Here is a 6,463-nt window from a genome sequence, read left to right as displayed (position 1 = left end):
TACGTGTGGTTCGGGTGCGTGTGGGCGTTCCGTCTGCTTCCCTGCAGTACATCCCCAGTTACGCCCTTGTTTTCGCGAGTTGTTCCCCATTCCGCGCGTTACGCCCCGTGTTCCGCCCACTTTCTAGTGTATGCGCAGAGGTTGTGCGCTTTCACTGTGCGCGTCGCGCACGTCTTTCGGGATGTTGCAGTGACGTGTGCGCCATGCACGGGTTTGGCGCACATCCCGAGGAAGACACGCGCAGGGACTTCCATGAATCGCACGCGTGCGCCTCTTGCACGTAGATTTTCGCCGCACGTTTGTTCCATGAATCGGCCCCTATGTTTTTAAAGCCACAACAATTCCATGATTTTACTAAAAAGGAATTGTTTTATGATTTATCATCTCCTGGGGTCTCTTTAAGGATTGATTTCATCAAAGGTTCAAGCCATGCTAAACTTTTTATGATTTGTTCCACAGACTCTGCTTGTGAATTTACCTTTGCCTGCAACATTGTAAATTGATTGTCATTATATTCACTTTTTATATTTTGCTGGCTTTCTATTTCTTGAAATTCGAGGAACTCAATTGCATCATCCATCGAATGGAAGTCAAATAACTTATAACCCAGAAACTCCAAGTCCCCATAATGGGTCCGAATCAGTGAGGCAATTAGAGGTGATTTAAATTTACATATCATCCGATAATTACATGAGGATGGTAATTTTATCCAATCGATATCATTTGATACCAAGTTACGAAAGGCCGGGATTTGGCAAAAAATCTTCATTACTGCACCTCGATTTAAACTAGGATTGTCAAGCACTGTTTTATCAGCCCTCCATCCTAACACAGATTTAATTTCCAAGGGAATACCTTTTGGGTAGACAACCTTTCCCAGCTTTTCTATCTCATTGTTTTTTTCCTTTTCCTTTTCTGATAGTGCTGGGAGGGGTGGCTCTTGCGCCCCTTTCATGAGATAAACATCTTTCTCCAAGGTTGGCAAGGAGTTGCCATCGTCGTTTTTGTCTTGAACGCACCTCTCTATATTCTTTGTACTGGAAGCCTCCTTCTCTACTATGCCCTTTGATTCATTGGACACCTGGACAGTCATTGTGGTAAGTTTTTTATCAATTTTATCAAAGAAGGTTTGTAGTTGTGTTTGAATTAGCAGAGGGGAGTGATCCTGCAACCCACCCATATTAGATATCTTTAAGCCAGGACTTACATGATGTGGCATTACAGGTGCCTGGATCAAAGGGGGTAATATGGCATCTGCTTCGACAGCCTGTGAGTTTTTCTCTTCCAAATATAGCAGTTTTTCTTTGCCCAATTCCTTTATCTCAATGCCCATATCATCTAATTGCCTTTGGCCAAGACATAAAACAGAGGAATTAGGACTGCATGATTTAATATTTTTAGTTTTTTTTTAGTTTTTTTTTGTTTGTTTTCCTATCGGCACTAGTGGCATAGTAGATACACCCTTTCTTTTCTGAGCTCTTGCAAATGCTTTTTTTGCTTTCCTAGACATAAAAAATGTGGATTGTTGTAAATCACCTTTTTCAACGTCACTGATAGACTTATCCACGGTTGATACTTGATTCACTATGTCAAGGTCAATCAAGTCTGTCAGAGCCGTGGGAGTATCAGATCGTTCCGGCAGTTCTTCTGCTGTTGTCAGTGGAATTCCACCATCATTACTCATTAACTCTGATGGTATTAGTTTTGCTGCTACTATGATATTTTCCAGGACTAGTATGCGATCATGTTGAAGTTTTGCAATTTCAAGGTACTCAGGAGCAAGAGATAAGGTTTGACTGACACCCAATGGTTTCTGCAGATTTTCACCGTTCACCGTTAAGTCTATATTCACATCTGTTTGAGAGGATTGGTCATGCTGAGTGAGATGGTTCTTCTCAGCTTCCTTGTGCCCCAGCTGTTTTATAATCAGCAATTGCGATGCCCAGAAGTTGTTACACTTTTCTTGGGATGTCATGAACCCTTCTATTCTACATAGTGTGTTCATAATTTCTGCATTAGATGTACTTAACGCATGGATTGCGCCATGAGTGTACTCGTGGCCTTTATCAAGGAGGTTCAGAATTCTCGTTAAGACCGGAAAATTCTGGAGCTCTTGATCATTTAAATCCACAAGAGTATCCTCAAGTGGAAAAAATGGAAGAGAAGGGTTTGGACGACGTAATGGATTATTTCTTCCCTTTTGCTGATTGGTGTCCCCACCCAAAACCGGAGAATGGACATAGCTGATGTCCTCATGGTTGTTTCCAGACTCATAAGTAGGTGAACTAGCCTTCGGTGTTGTATTTTTTTTTAGTATCTACTCATCCTTTTTTAAATTCTCTTTTAACTCTTTCAGGTTTACTTCTATTGCAGCATGAAAATGAACCTGATCCCTAAAGCCATGAGAACTTGCCGCGGGTGTAGACGGCCCATTAGACAGTCTCATTCGGCTGTGTAATTCTGCCAGTACTGCAGGGGCTACCAATGATGTATCTGATGCCGGCAGAAAAGACACGTCTGCAACCGCACCCAAAAGCGAGTTGTCATTAATGGGTATGTTGCAAATCAGGTTCTTTGGGTGTGTGGAAACATCAACCGCCTCAGGGCAGGTGATCTTTGAAGAAACCGGTATTACTAATGATTCATCTGTCATCACTGAACCTCTATACGCTATAGGAACACCCAGGTGAGTCCCAACTTCTGATTTCACGTACCCAGGTTGTGTCATATCTGCATTAGTATTTCCTATATTGCGTCCTTTTTTTTTTATTTGATTCACAGAGTCTTCATAGTACTCGTCCTCTGAGACATTTCCCTCATTTGAGGCGGCTGTTGAATTATTTAAACACCGTTTCCTACTACGTAAATTTTTTACCATGGTTGACTATTTTTCCAAGTAGTGCCACACAATTAGTTATACTTTACGGGAATTCTCGTGCACTCCTACACCAGGAGTGTAACCACACAAGACTACAGAGAGAATAGTCAAAAACAGAAGGTAAACAAAAAAAAGAAAAAAAAAATAACTTTCCCCTAATTCTGTCTTTCTTGCAATCTAAACTTTGCAATGTGGTGATTACCCCAACTAGATTTTAAAAAAGAGGCGAATTTTTACCTACAGATATTCACACTCCCACACCTCCACGCATCCAAACAGCCCAACAGCCACTTGTAAATCCCACTGCGAATGCGCGCGCGCGAATGCGCTCGCGCCCCCTAGATATTGAAAGTGAGGCTTGGCTGGGCGGAGCGGGCCACGGGCGGGAGGCGGGGACAAAGTATCCTTGATGACTGTAGGGAGAAAAGAAAGGAGAGGGGGAGGACTCGGGTAAGTAATGTTACTGTGTACAACCACAGTGCGCCGCGGCAAAGCCGCGGTTCATTCAAGTAAGAGACAAGGAGCAGATAGAGTCAAGTTCCTTAGTTACTTGTTAGAGAGGATCGTAACTGTAACCACGTTACGGCACGCCTGTGATTCCTCTTGCAGACGGCTCAGTCAACGCAGGATTTTCCTTCGAAGTCCTCAGCAGTCAAAAAGTCAGCAGCCCAACGACAGCCCAACAGCCACTTGTAAAGCCCACTTCGAATGCGCGCAGTACTACCTAGAGGGCACAAGATAATAATCACAGTAGTATCCTAAAGGAACAAGCTAATAATCACAGTACTATCTGAGAGGGCATACGCTAATACTCACAGTACTATCCTAAAGGGACACACTAATAATCACAAGACTATCCGAGAGGGCACAAGCTAATAATCACAGTACTATCCGAGAGGGAACAAGCTAATAATCACAGTACTATCCGAGAGGGCACAAGCTAATAATCACAGTACTATCTAGGAGGGCACAAGGTAATCACAGTACTATCCTAAAGGAACAAGCTAATAATCACAATACTGTCCTAAAGGATAAAGCTAATAATCATAGTGCTATCCTAGAGGGCACAAGCTAATAATCACAGTACTATCCTAAAGGAACATGCTAATAATCACTGTACTATCCTAAAGGCGCACGCTAATAATCACAGTACTATCCTAGAGGGCACAAGGTAATAATCACAGTACTATCCTAAAGGTACAAGCTAATAATCACAGTACTATCCTAAAGGAACACACTATGAATCACTGTACTATCCTAAAGGCACACGCTAATAATCACAGTACTATCCTAGAGGGCACAATATAATAATCACAGTACTATCCTAAAGGTACAAGCTATTATTCACAGTACTATCCCAAAGGAACACACTATTAATCACTGTACTATCCTAAAGGCACACGCTAATAATCACAGTACTATCCTAGAGGGCACAAGATAATAATCACAGTAGTATCCTAAAGGAACAAGCTAATAATCACAGTACTATCTGAGAGGGCATAAGCTAATACTCACAGTACTATCCTAAAGGAACAAGCTAATAATCACAGTACTATCCGAGAGGGCACAAGCTAAAAATCACAGTATTATCCTAAAGGAACAAGCTAATAATCACAGTACTATCCGAGAGGGCACAAGGTAATAATCACAGTACTATCCTAAAGGAACAAGCTAATAATCACAGTACTATCCGAGAGGGCATAAGTTAATAATCACAGTGCTATCCTAAAGGAACAAGCTAATAATCACAGTACTATCCTAAAGGAACAAGCTAATAATCACAGTACTATCCGAAAGGGACAAGCTAATAATCGCAGTGTTATCCTAGAGGGCACAAGCTAATAATCACAGTACTATCCTAAAGGACCATGCTAATAATCACTGTACTATCCTAAAGGCACATGCTAATAATCACAGTACTATCCTAGAGGGCACAAGATAATAATCACAGTACTATCCTAAAGGTACAAGCTATTATTCACAGTACTATCCTAAAGGAACACGCTATTAATCACTGTACTATCCTAAAGGCACACGCTAATAATCACAGTACTATCCTAGAGGGCACAAGATAATAATCACAGTAGTATCCTAAAGGAACAAGCTAATAATCACAGTACTATCTGAGAGGGCATAAGCTAATACTCACAGTACTATCCTAAAGGGACACTCTAATAATCACAAGACTATCCGAGAGGGCACAAGCTAATAATCACAGTACTATCTGAGAGGGCACAAGGTAAAAATCACAGTATTATCCTAAAGGAACAAGCTAATAATCACAGTACTATCCGAGAGGGCACAAGGTAATAATCACAGTACTATCCTAAAGGAACAAGCTAATAATCACAGTACTATCCGAGAGGGCATAAGTTAATAATCACAGTGCTATCCTAAAGGAACAAGCTAATAATCACAGTACTATCCTAGAGGGCACAAGGTAATAATCACAGTACTATCCTAAAGGAACAAGCTAATTATCCCAGTACTATCCGAGAGGGCACAAGATAATAATCACGGTGCTATCCTAAAGGAACAAGCTAATAATCCCAGTATTATCTGAGAGGGCACAAGCTAATAATCACAATACTATCCTTGAGGGCACAAGCTAATAATCACATTACTATCCGAGAGGGCACAAGCTAATAATCACAGTTTCATCCTATAGGGCACAAGCTAAAAATCACACAAAGAAAATAGAAAGAAGTAACTATTGATTCGCATAGCGCTATTTCAATAACGGAGCAGGCTTCACGTTGCTGCCCTTTTCAGCAGGTGGTCTCTGGGCTTGGCGTTTGACATGACACATTTCACTTGTATGTTAAGTGTTTTATAGACGGGCATCCAGTGCTGGTCATTGGGCCGGCTCTCGGCGGATCCGAGATCCGGCACCAGATATGGAGCCGGATCCCGGCCAGAGTCAGCCACCCAAGACCATGAACCGCGCTGGAATAGTTAAAAAAAAAAGAAAAAAGAAAAGCGCATGCGACGGCAGGCCGGCGACCGCCCTGGCGCCAAGCCCCCTCAGCTGCCATTTGCCCCCTGCCAGCCAGCTCTGGGGAGTCTTTCAAAGGCTCCCCCAAGCGGGGAGAAGGCGCCGCAGGCGCCCTTTTCTTATTAAATGCACCCGCCTCACATGAGCCTCCCCTCTGCTCACTCAATGGGATGCAGGGCGGGTCTGAACTGAAACAGTGAAAGATCTGCCATAATTTGCATATGTGTGGTCATCACCGGAGGCAACAAGGAGTTACGTCAGCCTTTGATTCTCAGGTGCATCGTGGGAGGCTGCATTACAAGAAGCTAAACAGTGTGTGATGAGCATTCGAGTGGTTTGCATTTCCACTAGGACTGGTGTGTTTTGAAAGTCGCTTCTACCGACTCTGCATTTTGGCAGATGGGGCGCAGTAAAAGAAAACGTTGTGCCCAATGTCACAAGATTTACTAATAGGCTGTGAAGCTGGGATTTGAACCCATTCAATTAGCTGGCTCTGGCTGGTAAAACTATTCATTAAAACATGCCCACATGGCATGTTTTAATGCGCATAGAAGACTGCTCTATATGAAGACCGTGTGAGGCTCCTAAAG

Source organism: Ambystoma mexicanum, unplaced genomic scaffold (genome assembly GCF_040938575.1).
Source record: "Ambystoma mexicanum isolate Mex_15411 unplaced genomic scaffold, UKY_AmexF1_1 Mex_scaf90, whole genome shotgun sequence".
Classification (NCBI taxonomy): domain Eukaryota; kingdom Metazoa; phylum Chordata; class Amphibia; order Caudata; family Ambystomatidae; genus Ambystoma; species Ambystoma mexicanum.
Note: the sequence above shows the minus strand (reverse complement) of the source record.